This window comes from Ambystoma mexicanum, chromosome 12, assembly GCF_040938575.1.
Source record: "Ambystoma mexicanum isolate Mex_15411 chromosome 12, UKY_AmexF1_1, whole genome shotgun sequence".
NCBI lineage: Eukaryota > Metazoa > Chordata > Amphibia > Caudata > Ambystomatidae > Ambystoma > Ambystoma mexicanum.
Window position 1 is genome coordinate 546,114,664 of NC_090936.1, and position 17,034 is coordinate 546,131,697.

General features: G+C 43.7%; 1 pseudogene; it reads right to left on the reverse strand.

Moving 5' to 3' along the window:
- Positions 1–289: 289 nt before the first annotated feature.
- Positions 290–17,034, reverse strand: part of LOC138514561 (olfactory receptor 8U9-like) — a 34,110-nt pseudogene continuing 17,365 nt past the window's right edge.

Below are 17,034 nucleotides of genomic sequence, written 5' to 3' on the forward strand. Positions count from 1 at the left end.
GGTCTCCTTACCATTGCCCATTAACCCTTACCGCCCAACTCAGAATGAAGCCCATAGACATGTATAATTAAGTAGCTTTGATCCAATAGTTCCATAGAAAGCCAGAAACCGTATTTGCTCCACTTCCATATTGAAAATATGTTGAATAAATATCTAGACAAAACTGTCAATATCTACTTGGAAAATGTGCAAATGCAGCTTCAAAATCAGTTGCAAAAACTATGTATTCCTGGAAAAAAAACAAAAAATGTCATGGCAATGCAGAATTCGGCATAGGATGTTTTTTGGCTCAGACCTTTGTAAGCACCCCTTTTACTTCTTGGTTTCTTAGGCTATAAATTATAGGGTTCAACATGGGAATGACAACTGCATAAAACACAGATGCCACTCTGTCCTGCGTCATTGAATGACTTGAGGTGGGTTTGTTGTACATGAAGACAAGAGTGCCGAAAAATAAGGTGATGCAGATAAAGTGTGAGGAACAAGTACTGAAGGCCCTCCATCGCCCATCAGTGGAACTAATCATTAAAATGCCAGATATAATGAAAGAATAGGATACAAGGATAATGATGAGACTTAATAAAATGAGGCCACTGAAGTGAGAAGTACCTCATTCAGGGTAGTGTCAGAACATGAGAACTTCAGGATTGGAGGCTCGTCACAGCAAAAATGAGTGATCATATTTGACCCGCAAAAAGACAAAGTAAAAGTGAAAATGGCATGTGTGAGCGCATTCAGAATGGCTATTGAATATATAAAAACAAGAAGGTAAATGCAGGTTTTGTTGTTCATGATCACTGAATAAAGCAATGGATTACAGATAGCAGTATAACGGTCATAAGCCATAACTGTCAAAAGGAATACCTCTGCGCTTCCCATGGTAAAGTATATAAACATTTGTGCTGCACAACTTGAAAATGAAATTGTCTTCCTCTCTGATAATAGGTTGATCAACATGTTGGGCACAGTCATTGAGGAAAAACAGGTGTCTACAAAGGACAAATTCCATAACAGGAAGTACATGGGCGTGTGAAGTCGCGGAGTGACGCTGATCAACACCATGATCCCGATGTTGCCCATCAAAGTGATGACATAGACAGAAAGAAAGAACATGAAAAGTGGAACCTGCAACACAGGGTCATCTGCAAGTCCTAAGAGAATAAACTCAATCACTTGTGTCTAGTTGCTTGTTTGCATCAATCTAGAAGGAAGAACATTCCTGGAAAGAAAAAGAGATTGAAATGAGTGTTGTGATTATTGCACCAGAAGCAAAGCAGAGCACTGTCACTTTCCAAAGCAGAGACATAATATGACATTGCGGTTAACAGAAAACATGTTATTAATATGTGAGTAATAGGGCACCAACAGTGGACTAACTGCTTTACAGTACTAGGAGACTGGGGCAAGTACTGGGATGGGTGTGTTTTGAGTGATAGGCAGGAGGTTGGGAGGCTAAGGCAGATGAAACACAATAGACGAATTGTGCCGTGCGCAAGCAACGGAAAACACAGAACAGATGGAAGGAAGTTCCACACTTGTGTTTCCATCTCTGTAAATGCTTGATGAATGGCTATGGGAGTAGAATGGATGTAACAAAAGAGGATGACCTGCTTGGTTGTAATTTATGTGCAGTCCACAGGATGGGATCGCACTGGTTTCTTGAAATTATGTTTCAAGGGACACCTTGAGCAAACAATGTCAGGAAGGTGGGTTATCCTAACAAGCACACACATCTATACAGATAGGACCTAGGGACCAGGCTCGAGTCCAGACCACTACTCTAATCCAACATATTTCATGATTGTAAAGCTCAGTTGGTCTTCCTCAGTTCACTCAAATTTGCTGGGTATTCCAGGCACCAAGGTTACTTCTTTCTTGCATGGTCCCTTTGTAACTTGAGGCACAGATATTGCTACCCTTTGGCCTTGGGGCATATTCCTAGGCTCCTTACATATAGACATTGCACATATTTGCCAGTTTCCAGGCTACAATGATTCTCACCTGCCAACCAAGGATGGCAGTGGTAGATTTGAAACCATAACTAGACCCAGTCTACCTCAGGTTCACTAGACCCAGTATACCTCAGGTTCTATGGCACATGTCAGGCTCTGGATATATCCCACACCTGGCTAGCAATACTGCTTCTCAGGTTCTGGAAGGCATTGGTTTACCCCTAGGGTTGGTCTATCACACCGAATGGACTGGTAATAGCCCTTCTCTTCACTGGTCTCTGGTCCTTGCTGGAATCTTGGAATTACCGTCATATACCCAAGTGGGGTAATACAAAGCCAGAACACAATTCTTAGGTTAAAGAAACATGTTTACTTAACAGACAGAGATTCTCACCTGGGTCAAACTAAAAATATAATGTTTGATGATAGTCTCTTATTAACAGTTCCAACAGAGTAATGGTGTCCTTAGTAAAACTCACAAGGTTCATTGTACTTTCCCCATCACTCACAATCTCAATGGTAATATCTTTTGCTTTTCCTTGTTTATTATTGTTTGTTGGTGGGATACAGCGGCCTCTGATACACCTTGAAATTCCTGCATTGATTTGCACCGCTCACCGCTACCACCCAAGGGCAGTCTCCAGACACTCACTTGGCTCTGCAAGAGATGAGGGCTGGGCATGCTCGAGGGGATAGGATGATAGAATAGGTTCAGAACCAGGAGGAACTGGCATCAGTGAGCGTTGTTTTGCTGGTTGAAGTTGGTTCTGGAGGCCCTGTGCATTGTAACCGTATGGGTAGGACTCAGTGCCTCGGATGTGTGCTAGTGTTTGTGTTGGTGTGTGTGTTGTGTGATGTTGGGTGGTTTGTGGTTGTGCGCACTGGTTAGCTGTATCCATAAGAGGTCCAGAATCACTGATGGCTATTAGGTGTATGGATATCTATTGTGTTGGTGTGTTTTTGTGAAGTATTGATGGGTTCAGGGACTATGTGCCGGGTAGTTACCTCTAGGTTTGCTTCCAGAATCTCAGAGAGATGGTAGGGTATGAGCTTTAGGTCAACTGTTGGTGTGTTTATGTGTAGTGTGCCTAGCCCATAGTCATGTGTAGTGGTGTTGGTGATGTTGGAGGAGCAGGAAGGGGAGGTGGGTTAGTAAGTCAGTCGGTTTTGCTGAAGCCTATGGTGTGAGTCTTTGGTCACTGTTTAATGGAATCTCTCAAAGTTCTTGGTTGGGGTTTGTTGGCCCATCTTGCCTCCTCTCTAGGTTAGGGGGCTGACTTTCCTGTGGGTTATGCCTGATGGTGGGCGGTTGTACCTAGTGTGTTCCTGGTTACTCGTCCAAGTTAGTCATGGCCGCTGGGTGTGGACCTGCTGTTCAGTCAGTTATCTAAAGGGTGCGCAGCAGGAATTATAAAGACAGAGGGGGAGGTACTTAGCCCGGCAGTCCTAGTTATGGCTGTGCAGGTTCATTGCGTGGGGGTGTTTTCCCTTCATCTGTCTGTTGGTTGGGTGACCTTTTCTTCATTGATCACTGTAGTTTTTGGGCATGGTTGGGGGGGGTGAGCCGGAGGTGGGGGTAGTGCTGTGTTCTGGTTTTCTGAGTTATTGCTGCCGATGTCCCGTTGTGGTTGTCATTGTCTATTGAATAACCAGGTTTTCAGTAATTCCCTGAAGGTGATGTGGACTTCAGTGGTTCTAATTTCTTTTGGCATGGTGTTCCAAAGGATGGTGATTAGACGTGAGAACACAGTTTCTCCAAATTTCCTTTTTTCATTTTGTTTTGTCTCCATTTGTAGGTCGTCGCGTGATCATAGGTCCCATCTTGGCTGGCAGTGGTTGAACTTGCCTTGGAGGAATTTTGCTCCTTGTCTGAGTAGGGCTTTGTGGACGATGAAGAACGCTTTGAATTTAACACATTATTTTACTGGTAGCCAGTGTAGGCTTTTCAGAGCTGGAGTGATGTGGTCTGTTCTGTTTAATCTTAGCCAAATCAAATGTCATTGGGTCTCTACTAGGAGATCTAGGCACCAGTAGATATTCTCTTCAACATAAGTAAAGAGCTTACTGAGTTTTCCTTCCTCAGTTTTCACAGGTAACTTTTAAGAGGGATTCCCCACATCCCTCTCCTGGGTGCCTGACTTACCTCTTCACCACCTCTCTACTCCTGATCTCGTCCCACCCCTCCTTGAAGCCACACCACATGTTTGTTCTTTCTCCAACCATGGGATTGCTCCCTTCAGATTGGGACCCTTGCCACTACCCCAGCTCTGGCCCAAATATGACATTTTGTACAGTCATGATTGTTCCAGCTATGTCCTTGTTAGCATCCATGTCTTCCCCTGCAACTTCCTCCTCATGTCTCTAACCAACATCCTATATCTGGCACCAAAAAACCTCCTCCTTATCTCTTGAACCAACCTCCTCCAGGTATTCCATCCAACCTTTGACTGATCTTTGATACAAACCTCTTCCAGAAAACTATGAAAATCCTTCTCCTGGTATCTCCACCCCGCACCCTGACCTCTGGCCCCTCTCACTTCAGATCTCTCAAAGCTTGAGTCTCTCTCGAAATTCTTTCCTCATTCTTAAATTGAATACAAAGTCCTGCTACCTGATCCTACTCCAAACACCCACACTGCCTGATTGATATGCTAAGCTTATAGAGCCGTGTGACCCTATCATGGGGTTTGGTTAGCAGTAAGGGTCTGCATTTGTGGATGTTACTGAGTGTGGGGCTCTGAATGGATATGCATAATCGTTTCACCTGTGTATGCTTTATGATTTTGGGGCTTGGGCAAGCTTTTAAAAGTCTGACTTAACATTTTGCATCCTGTCTCCGGCTGGCCATGGTTTCCTCCTAGATTAGAAAGGGTAAGGTGAGGGTATGCTCGCTCCACTGGTATTTTACATGAAGGTAGGCAGGGTGAAAGCACTTTTAAGTGTGGCACTATTTCCCAGCTTGTGATTTATCACTTATTGATGCTGGGAAACAATAGTGTCATCAAACTGTGAAATGATCATGCTGCACAAACATGACAGGAAAGTCTGGCGTTGCTTCGATATCCATGCAGGCCAACTGTATAAGTGCTGTAGGAAATGTTGGTGTCCCTCCGGTGACTGAGTGTGCCCAGTGAGTGAGTAACAGAGGACAATCTGAGGTACCCCTGATGTCTAAGTGGCCCATCAAGCGAGTGACATAGGAAAATGTAAAACGTCTGTGATGTATCTGCAGGTGTGTGCTACTGGTGCTCTAGGAACTTACTTCCTCTGGTACATAACTTTCCTTAATCACAGAGTTTGTCTCTTAAAGTGGTAGTGTTTTGTCAACACATCTGCTCACATAATACAGAAAGTATCAATCATTAGTCCCAGGAAATCAGGGATTCACGGCTCCACCACCAATAGTCATTATTTCCATGTGGCGTGAGTCTGTGCTCAATAATTGCTTGATTGATAAAGAGATTGCAGACCAATGGTCTGATAAATGTCTGCTGTCATTTTAGAGATTAGTTGCGGTGTCCAGCACTATTTCCAGGTGCCAGACATGTAGATGCAATATTTCAAGTGATCACAGGGAACTTCCTGCCTGTTCTCATAAATAGATGCTTAATAAAAGTTGCCCAGAGCTTTTGTGCTGCCTTATTGTCTTGGGAAAACTTCATAATCAGCTCAGAAATGTTTCAGAATTGTAACACAAAAAACAGTCATCTTAATGTGTTTATCTTCATTTATTGTGTTTATTGAAGACATTTAGATTATGACAGTATTCTCCTTTTGTGTACCAATTTAAGCCAACACTTGTTTTGCACAATAAAGTTATTCAATGCCAACAATGTTTAACTACAATGCATCACATGCTGTGAACAATTGCATGGAATGAAGCCATTCTAAATCAACCAAATGTGGAGACCAAAACTTTGATAGATTCCTGTCAGTGTATGTACAGATTTGATCGCTTTTCTCTATAAAGGTATAATAGGTTTAAGCAGATGTAAGGTGCTATGTTAGATTGAAAGTGATTTTGAACATCACTTTCAATTTATTGGTCCTTTATAATCTCATAGATTTCAAGTAGTGCCACGTTTACATATGCTGACTGTCTATAACTTGGACCCTTATGTGGGTTGGCATTAATAGAGCACGTATTCAAGATGATGAAAGAAATCAACAGTGATATGCCAATTAATGATCAAAGTTGCGCTTTCTTATGGAAACATATCTCTCATAAAAATTGATTTGTATAATAAGTGAAGGGGAATACAGCAGTATGTATATTCACAACGTTTTGATGTACTACAATTAAATATCTGGACACATGATCCACTATTTAACTGTAATCAGAAGAGATCAGATATTCAATTATAGCAAAATATATGTTTAATGTAATTCCAAATAAACAAGTTATTTTAACATGTAAATATGACATATAAGTAAAGGCAAAATATGACATATATAATTAAAGACAAAAGAGAAAACCTATATGGGGTACATTCCACAACTAGAGTGGATCCACCTTCATTAGTCTGTGATTGCAGACCCAAACACATCTGGTGTCAGGGCTTGTGAAAATCTTTTCTACCCTTCACTGTTACCCAGTCACCCTAAATTGTGCTGCTGTCATGACATCACATTTATCGCTTCTGGCAAACTCTGATTTCTCCATTCTGGGGCCAACCTAGAAGCCGCCCTTAAGTTATTAAGTTTAAAAAACAGCATTTTTCTTAGTTTTTGTTTAGGTAAAAGTTCAACTTTCGACATGTTGCTCCTTCCAGTGATTTTATTTGTTAGTTCCTGACTTATTCCTAACACGGTTTCTTGACTTTGCTTCTGTTGCAGATAAGAATAGGCAGAAATGTACAAACCTGTATCTATGATAAATTGACATATATTTTAGAGCTACACCTTTTAGCATGTCACATCTAAGACAAAAGTTTGCATTTCCTTGATGTAAGTGCACTTTACACTCAGGAATAAAGTATGTTAGGATGCAAGTTCAACGTGCCAAACGTGAAAGAAAATACAAGGTAAGGATTTTTTTTTAACATGCAACATGAACCATAAAGAAGGCCAATCACCTTGTTAATTTGCATGATATCTAGGCCTCACATGCATCAGACACAGGGATAGATGGGTTTCCGGGAATACTCAATGACAAAATGTACATTACACACTTAAAGGTATTTAGCAGTGGGAGCGCTAATTTTGCACTGTAGCAAAGGTAACAGTTCACATATAGCAGAACAGTAGAAATAGGGTACGTTTATAAGCCATAAAAGGAGACACGTGACACATCCTTAGAGTGGAAATAATAGACAGACAAATGTATTCGATGACAGTTTAAATAATTAATAGGCAACATATAGAAATTCATATTCATAAGGTAACGTGAAGCAGATGAAGGTTGTGCCATTTTGGTGTCGAAAATGCATTCTTGAAGCAGTTCTTCACAGTAGTTAGAAGACTAGGCCAGAGAGAAGCATTAACATATTCAGTGGTTAAACACAGCCCATTATGGCATGTCCCAGACTTGACAAAGGACAAGGTCAGATCCCATGAGGGAAGATGCAAAAAGCCACACAGGGATTGGTCAGGAGCTGATGGTGCAGCAGGTTCCCAAGCCACGATCAAGTGAAACGTATTACAAATCATGTTCCTACCCAATGATTTAAAAACTAACAAGATGAAGGCCACAGCTCAGTGAGAATGAGGTAACGTGCAGAGATGTGCACAAGAGAAAGCCAATCAGACAAAATTCACACACTGGCCCATGTTGGAAAACATCGACCTAGGAGCGGTACCGAGCCACTTCAGTTTTTCAACAAGAATATAAAGAGACAGGTATTCAAATGACCTTGAGGCATGCAGAAGTTTGACTAATATAGAAAATATATAGCGGAATACATTAACTGTTTTGATACCTCGTTAAACCAAGTATGTTCATAAGAGGCAGGACCACTCAGGGCCACACCCACTTAAACGCACAGTTTAGATTTGCCCATGGTCCCAAAAGCAAAGTGCTAAGAAGAACGCCCAATTAAGTCATGTAGTTCCATCATGGGAAAGGAAGGAGATGCAAAATGAGGCGCAACGTGTTTCCAATTTGAGGTCACAATAATAAATGAGAATTTAACAGTCACAAGGCTGAGAACGGTGAGATGGTGCCAACCGTTAGGTCCCTTAAGAACTAGATGAGGAATGATGTGAAAATCCGAACAGGGATTGGTTGAGAGCAGAGAGTGCAGCAGATTACCAAACGTTTAACAAATGAAACATATAATAAATAATGTTCCTACCCATTGTTTTAAAAACTAACATGACAAAGGCCACAGCTTGGTGAGAACTAGGGTAACATGCAGAAATGTGCACAAGACAAAGTCGATCAAACAAAAGTCACAAAATGCCCCCTGCCGGGGTACCAAGCCACATGAGTATTTCAACTAAGAATACACAGAGACGGATATTCAAATGATCATAGAATCACAGAGAGGTTTGGCCAATTTAGAAAATGCAATAGGGAATACATTTACTGTTTTGATCACTCGTCAAACCAAATATGTCCATAAGAGGTATTGGTATTGTTTATTTATAAAGTGCTGATACAAAAAATGACTGATTTACAGTGCTTCAAGATGGGAGGGGAACATGGGATACAATCATTCATAAGGCATTGCAGATTCTCAAGCGTCGGCGTCTGAATCTTTATTGACCCCTGGCACTGCATTTTAGGTGGAGTAGGGTTCATTTGAACCCTGAGCATGCTTTATTATTCACCGGAGTAAGGGGCTCTACTCTGTTACTCCACTGAGCAGCTGCCACCCATTCCTCAGCACAGAACACAGATGGTTGATATTAAAAAAAAACCTTGTTTACTTACATTTTTCTTCATACGTAGTTTAATATTTTTTGAAAAGGCCAACGCGTTTCGAGATATTATCTCTTCTTCAGGGGCATATTTCTATATTATAATCACATCTAAAGAAAAAATTCAAAAGCATTCAATTAATAATTTTAAAGAATAATCAATACATTCATTACTATTGAATAAATGTGTTCAAAGAGTAATACATTAATTATTGTTCAGTTTACATAACATGCGTTCAAACGGTAAAGCTTCTATGCAACCATGTGAAGGGTACATAAACATTATTACATATAAAATGCTCATAATTTAATAAGTAGTTGGTATATACTAATCAATATTTGACCTCTTTGTTAAGAACACTAAAGGAGTTTCACCATCTCACTGTCTGTAAACATTCTGTTGTACTGTCTGAGAAAGTGCAATTTTCTAAGTTCTGTTTTAAGAAAAGGGTAATGAGGGAACATGACTAAGGCTGAACCAGTTATAAAAAGGTATATTGTTGGAGCAATCGAATTATAGTCAATTTGGTATCCTACCCAGTTCAATATTGGTAAAGGGCCCTCAATAGCAATTTCTAAAAAGGACTTCTATAATTGTTAGATGATTATAAATTCAAACCTTTAAATCACCTGTAAAAGATCCAACATTAATTGACCAAAATGGTATGTCCAAGAAAGTGAGGATGGTTCCTTACCCCTTATCTTTTAGTCAAGATTAATTACTGATGGAAGGTAGTTCAGAAAGTGATAATGGAAATCCCAGTCTGTATTCACTTCTTGGGTAAAAATGATACGTGTTTCTAAACGTAAGTAAAGCTTTTAGATTCACTAATCTATGATTTAAAGGGGGTGTTATTCCTCATGGATTTAGGTCCAAATCTAAATGGGCTCTCACTTACCTAATTCTCCTGCTGTAGGGAAGAAGGAGTTCTTCTCCTTGCCGTTCCTTGGTTCGTAATGGTAACAAAATGTCTGTCTTTTAAAGCGGCTCTTATTGGTGATGTCATCACGTGTCATGATGTCACCAATGTAAACAAGGGTTTGTATGCTCGCGGGAGTAAATATGATTTGTTCTCCTGTCCAGTTTAAAGAATCCTGTAATAGTTTGTAATCCCAATATTTAAAAGGTTGGACAATGGCCAAAGGGTTAATGTGAGGATTGAAGGCTATGCTGTTAAAGCATAATGCAAGGTCTGTTCATGTTCATACTCAATTGTGGGAATTAAAAAAAGGACTCAAAATGATCTTTACCCCAATCTCTAAGATGTTAGTATAGACGTCCGTCCATTAGAACGGAGTATATGGGTGACGTCATCACATATTTATGTGTCATGATGTCATCATTTTGAACTAAAATACGTCCGCTTGCGGGGTTTAGAGAATTCAATTTCTGGTCCAGAATAGTATAGTTATATGTACAAATATTTAAAGTGCAGAATGAAAGTTTGAAGCTAGTGTGGTCAAAAACTAATGAGGATTGGATACCTTAAATGCTACAATGTTAGTAAAAATAGGACGGTGTAGTTTCAAGCGTCATGTTCACCAAAAAATGGTCCACAATCTAAGCTGCGGTAAACCTTGTTCTCTGTTTGGTATATTTTGACTTTGTCTATAGTTTACCAACAATTGGTCCACAATCTAAGATACCGTTAGCCTTGTTCTCACCTAATTTTCACCGGTATACCTAGAAATACTTTCATTTGTTTTGTGGAATATTTGTTCAGTTGTAGTTGTGGGATTATACATAGATTTACATTGTTGTCAATCAAGCTATGTAGCCATATCTTTCTTTTACTTTCTGTCTTACAATGGATACTTACAATCTACAATACATAGGTTTACAGCGTTGTCAGTCAGGCTATGTAGACCTAACTCTCATTTATTCTCTGTCTCTCAAAGGAGACTTACAATCTGCAATAGTATGAATGACTTATTCTAATAAAAGGATATCATTTTTCTTCTGTCTCTCAGAGGAGACATACACTCTGCAGTATGTAATGTGAGGGTCCCATTCTGAACTTTACTTGGACTTGGTTGACAACCATGATTTTTACCCTACCTCAATGAATGTATACATCCATTATTTATGAGGCCTGCTTGATTTATTTATGTGTTCAGTGTTAAGTAATCTTATGGATTTTCTAAAGGAATGGTTGCAAGTAACAATCTTCATTTAAACCCAAAGGGATCATTGCTTCCAACTTGTGTATCCAATATAGTTCTCTTTGTGCCAACCTTTTGGCCATGTCTCCTCATCTTGCAGATGCTCGCATCACTTCAAGTATCACACATCGTAATTTGCAAAATGTTGTGTCCATTATCTTTGAAGTGTCTGGACACTGGTGATTTTATGTTCCCCGTTCTTATATTTGACTTATGTTCTGTCCATCGTTCTCTAGCTTTGCGTGCAGTCCTCCCCACATAGTATTTGCCACATGGGCACTTCAGTTCATAGATCATATTTTTACTTTCGCAGGTTGCAAGGTCTCTCAGCATTATTTTCCTTCCACTGTTGGGATGTCTTATATGGTCACCTTTAATCAGATTTGAGCAATGTTGACAATTGAGGCAGATAAGCCCCTTTCTTGTGTTTTTTCAGGGTGTTTTGTGATGTGTTTTTTGATCTTTCTGCTCTTATAAGACAATCTCTGAAATGTGTGCCCCTCTTATATGCCAACATAGGTGGTTCTGGAAATAATCTGTTTAGATTTGGGTCTGATCTTATAAGATCCCAATTTTTGTTGATTACTCTCTTTACTTGGTAGCTTTGGCTTGAATATTTATGTGGTATCTTTCTTGGGTCGTTCTTTAAGGAGATTTTCCCTGGTTATTTTGCCCGTCTGGTGTATTGCTTTGTCTATAAATTCTTCTGGGAATCCTCTTTTCTTGAATCTTTCTTTCATAATCTTTTGTTCTGTTTCTAATAGAATAGGATCCAATGAGATTTTTTTCAAACCTAGAAATTGACTAAATGGTAGATTGTCCTTAAGATGGAGTGGATGAAAACTTTCAAAATATAGGACACTATTTACATTCGTAGGCTTTCTGTAAATGTGTGTAATGAATTCTGTATTGCTCCTTTCCACTTGTACATCCAAAAAATGGAAGCTGGGTTTCCCAATTTCCAGTGTGAATGTGATGCTTTCCTGGCAATTGTTGAAGTATACCAAAAAATCCTGTAGTTCTTCAGTTGTTCCTTGCCAAATACCAAAAATGTTGTTGATGAACCGTTTCCAAAATATGATCTTACTTTTCCAGGGTTCTTTTTCCAATACAAAATTGTGTTCAAAACAAAACATAAAGATGTTTGCGTAAGATGGTGCTACGGAGGAGCCCATGGAGGTACCTGATATTTGGAGGTAGAATGTGCCGATAAATCTGAAATAATTGTTGTATAGGATGATCCTAATCAATTCTATTGCAAATACCTATGTATGAGAGTTTCATTTTGTCTAAGCAGGAACCATTCCAGAGCCTCTATTCCTTCTTGGTGGGGTATTGATGTGTATAGACAGTTGACGTCTAATGTAAACAAGATCAAGTTTGTTTCCACTGTCCTGATTTCACTGAGTAGTCGTAAAAAATTTGCTGTATCTTTAAGGTAAGTAGTGGTCTGTTGTACAAGTGGTTGTAGAGCCTTATCTAAGTAAATGGCTAGCGGGTGAAAGATACTCTCTGTCCCGGCTACTATTGGTTAAAATGGTGGGTTATTGAGGTTTTTGTGGACTTTGGGGAGTGCATAAAATACCAGTGTTATTGGACATTTTTTGATGAGAAAGTCACTTGTTTGTTCCGATATTCAGTCTGAATCATAGGCTTTGTCAACTGTTTCTTTGATTACAACCTTAATGGCTGAGATAGGATCGTTGTCCAGGACCAAGTATGTCCTTGATCTTCTAGGAGTCTAAGGCAACTTTCATTGGAAAAATGGATGTCCATTATTACCAGTGCTCCACCTTTGTCTGCAGGTTTCAATGTTACTGTGCTGTCCTGTAACAATTACTTGATCAGTTTGAGTTCATGACTCCTGATATTCATTTTCTTAATGTTACTGTATTTCAACCATTTTAGCTCTTTTTTAGTCTTCAGGTTAAACAAATTTATGATAGGATGGTTAATCCTGGGATGAAACATACTTAATTTTTCATCTCTAGCTAGCCTGATTTAGGTTGTTGATCTCCTGTGTCTGAAAGCCCATCAAAAATACTTTGAGTTCCATCTTTCTGATTAGTTTGAAAAGGTTAACCTCTTCTTCAAAGTTACTGGTGTTATTGGTGGAGATAAAAAGAAATCCATAGGTTCAATATTTCAATCTTGCTTCTAGTCAGTATCTTTTATGAAATACTCAAATATTGTTTTCAGTTGATCTCCTGTTTTTAATTTTGATAACTGTTGTGTAACCTCCTCAATCTCCTGATTGATTGTGGACAGAGATTTGGATAACTCTTTGATGGTCAATAAATGAGGTCTAGTGAGCATTTATTATGGATCTGTTCCCATCTCTTAACAAAAGTTTGCCTGCTGCCCTCATGTTTTTCAATTAATTAATTCATTCATTCATTAGAGTGTGCCAAAGCCCCTGCCAAAGAGGAACATCACATTTGCATACTTGCCAACATTCTGTGCACAAAAAGATGTAGGATTTTTCAAGTTTGAAAAATAATAATTCCCATAACAATTGAATCACAGGAAAATACAAAGAGGGTAATTCATAGAATTTCGCAGAAAAGTGTCGCAAGCGGCTGGCGCAGAGTGTCTGCGTGTGATTGTGTGCGCCAGGAACGTGCGCTAAAACCCATTTCCGCGCACAGCGTATTCATGGATTTTAGGCTCCCAAACCAGCCGTGGCGCAGAGAATCGCAGCGACCCTGCAGCAGCGCCAGTAACGCCCCCAAGAACGCCCTCGCGCAAGGAAAAGCCATCAAAATCGCTAAATCATCGCAAAGGGCTGCGCTAACCCTGGACCAGTTCACCGGGCTGGCAAACAGCAAACGCCAAGCGGGGAACGTGTATTACAGGGGTGCGCGGGAAGTTCCACACGCGATTGGCCCAGTGCGAGCAGGGTACGTGTATTTCAGGGGTGCGCGGGAAGTTCCACACGTGATTTAATCAGGGTACGTGTATTCCAGGGGTACGCGGGAAGTTCCACACGCGATTGGCCCAGTGCGAGCAGGGTACGTGTATTTCAGGGGTGCGCGGGAAGTTCCACACGCAAATTCATCAGGGTACGTGTATTCCAGGGGTGCGCGTGAAGTTCCACACGCGATTGGCCCAGTGCGAGCAGGGTACGTGTATTTCAGGGGTGCGCGGGAAGTTCCACACGCGATTTCAGCAGGGTACGTGTATCTCAGGGGTGCGCGGGAAGTTCCACACGCGATTGGCACAGTGCGAGCAGGGTACGTGTATTTCAGGGGTGCGCGGGAAGTTCCACACGCGATTTCAGCAGGGTACGTGTATCTCAGGGGTGCGCGGGAAGTTCCACACGCGATTGGCCCAGTGCGAGCAGGGTACGTGTATTTCAGGGGTGCGCGGGAAGTTCCACACGCGATTTCAGCAGGGTACGCGTATCTCAGGGGTGCGCGGGAAGTTCCACACGCGATTGGCCCAGTGCGAGCAGGGTACGTGTATTTCAGGGGTGCGCGGGAAGTTCCACACGCGATTTCAGCAGGGTACGTGTATTCCAGGGGTGCGCGGGAAGTTCCACACGCGATTGGACCAGTGCGAGCAGGGTACGTGTATTTCAGGGGTACGCGGGAAGTTCCACACGCGATTTCAGCAGGGTACGTGTATTTCAGGGGTGCGCGGGAAGTTCCACACACGATTGGCCCAGTGCGAGCAGGGTACGTGTATTCCATGGGTGCGCGGGAAGTTCCACACGCGATATCAGCAGGGTACGTGTATTTCAGGGGTGCGCGGGAAGTTCCACACGCGATTGGCCCAGTGCGAGCAGGGTACGTGTATTCCATGGGTGCGCGGGAAGTTCCACATGAGATTCCAGCAGGGTATGTGAATTCCAGGGGTTCTGGGGAGTACTACACGTGAATTGGCCGTGTGGGTCCTCCCAGGTGTACGCTCGACAACCTCCACGGCCCCTGCAGGCAGCCCACACCACGGGGGACTACCCTGCACCCCTGCTCATGTCCCGCAGGCAGCCCATCCACCATGGGCATGCCCCGCAGCCAACCCACATGTCACCTTCCACTACTGATCAACAATGCATGTCTCCCACCACCCCCACCCCCCAGCAGTGCAGGGGCAGCCTCCACCAGGCCCCCACTCATGTCTCCCACCACCCCCACCCCCCAGCAGTGCAGGGGCAGCACCACCAGGCCCCCACTCATGTCTCCCACCACCCCCACCACCCAGCAGTGCAGGGGCAGCCCCCACCAGGCCCCCACTCATGTCTCCCACCACCCCCACCACCCAGCCACCAGGGGCAGCCCCCACCAGGCCCCCACTCATGTCTCCCACCACCCCCACCCCCCAGCAGTGCAGGGGCAGCCCCCACCAGGCCCCCACTCATGTCTCCCACCACCCCCACACCCCAGCCACCAGGGGCAGCCCCCACCAGGCCCCCACTCATGTCTCCCACCACCCCCACCCCCCAGCAGTGCAGGGGCACCCTCCACCAGGCCCCCACTCATGTCTCCCACCACCCCCACCCCCCAGCAGTGCAGGGGCAGCACCACCAGGCCCCCACTCATGTCCCCCTGCACCCCCACCCCCCAGCATGCAGGGGCACCCTCCACCAGGCCCCCACTCATGTCTCCCACCACCCCCACCCCCAGCAGTGCAGGGGCAGCCTCCACCAGGCCCCCACTCATGTCTCCCACCACCCCCACCCCCCACCATCCAGGGGCACCCTCCACCAGGCCCCCACTCATGTCTCCCACCACCCCCACCCCCCAGCCACCAGGGGCACCCTCCACCAGGCCCCCACTCATGTCTCCCACCACCCCCACCCCCACCATCCAGGGGCACCCTCCACCAGGCCCCCACTCATGTCTCCCACCACCCCCACCCCCCACCATTCAGGGGCACCCTCCACCAGGCCCCCACTCATGTCTCCCACCACCCCCACCCCCCAGCAGTGCAGGGGCAGCCCCCACCAGGCCCCCACTCATGTCTCCCACCACCCCCACCCCCCAGCAGTGCAGGGGCAGCCCCCACCAGGCCCCCCCTCATGTCTCCCACCACCGCCACCCCCCAGCAGTGCAGGGGCACCCTCGACCAGGTCCTCATAATCCCCAATCATGTGCGTTATGGTCAGCCTCCACAGCCAAAAAGCCCTACCAAGTAACCCATTCACCCACATGGAAATGGAAATTACATGTCACACCCCCAATGTTCATGAAGCTAATGAACCCATGTCCGTCACACACAATGTTTGCAATTGAATGGTAAAACACCCAACATGACATGCATGAAACCAATGAGATGATACCACACAGTGAAGTATGAAAACAAAATTGTATTGAAAAAAGAAAGAATGCTAAAGAAATGAAACAAACTACAATGGGAATTAAAAAAAATCAAGCTGCATGTCCGTATGAAAATAAAGAACTGCAAATCATAATCCAAAAAAATGTCGTCCAAAGTCAAATTTAAAATAAAATCTATCAAATCAAGAACAAAACTCAAAAGGGTCCATGAGCCCAAATGAACAAAGGAAACCTAAAAAAAAAGACCTAACTAAAAAGCAACTATATACAAAAAGTGGAGCAGTGTCCGTCGACTCCAAATCATAAGAAAAAACAAAGGACACCTAAAACTAAAGAACTATATACAAAAGCGGCGGGCAAGTCCAGCGGCTCACTCCGTGGTGTTCCGGGCCAGGGCATCATCGAACTCCTGTTCGATGTCCCGGAGGCGGTCCAGTTCCATGGCCCCGAGGGTCCGCAGGGACGACGCCGTGTCCTCCTCCAACCCCCTGCGGATTGCCTCGAGGCACTCGGCCCGCCTCAGGGCCCTCCGCATGGAGTTCTCCGCCCTGACCATTGTGAGCCGCGCCTCTTCCGCCCGCCGCCGCTCCGCACCTATGGCCTGGCCCAACCGCTGCCACACGGAAAGACACTCTCTGTCCTGGGTCCTCCTGCCCTCTGCCCTCCGGCCGATGCCTGCCCCTCCGATGTCGAAGGCCCCGAGCCTTCATGGCTCCCACCATGTTGCTGCTGCTGCTCTGCCTCTGCCCATGCACTGCCTCCTGCTGCCTGCACATCCT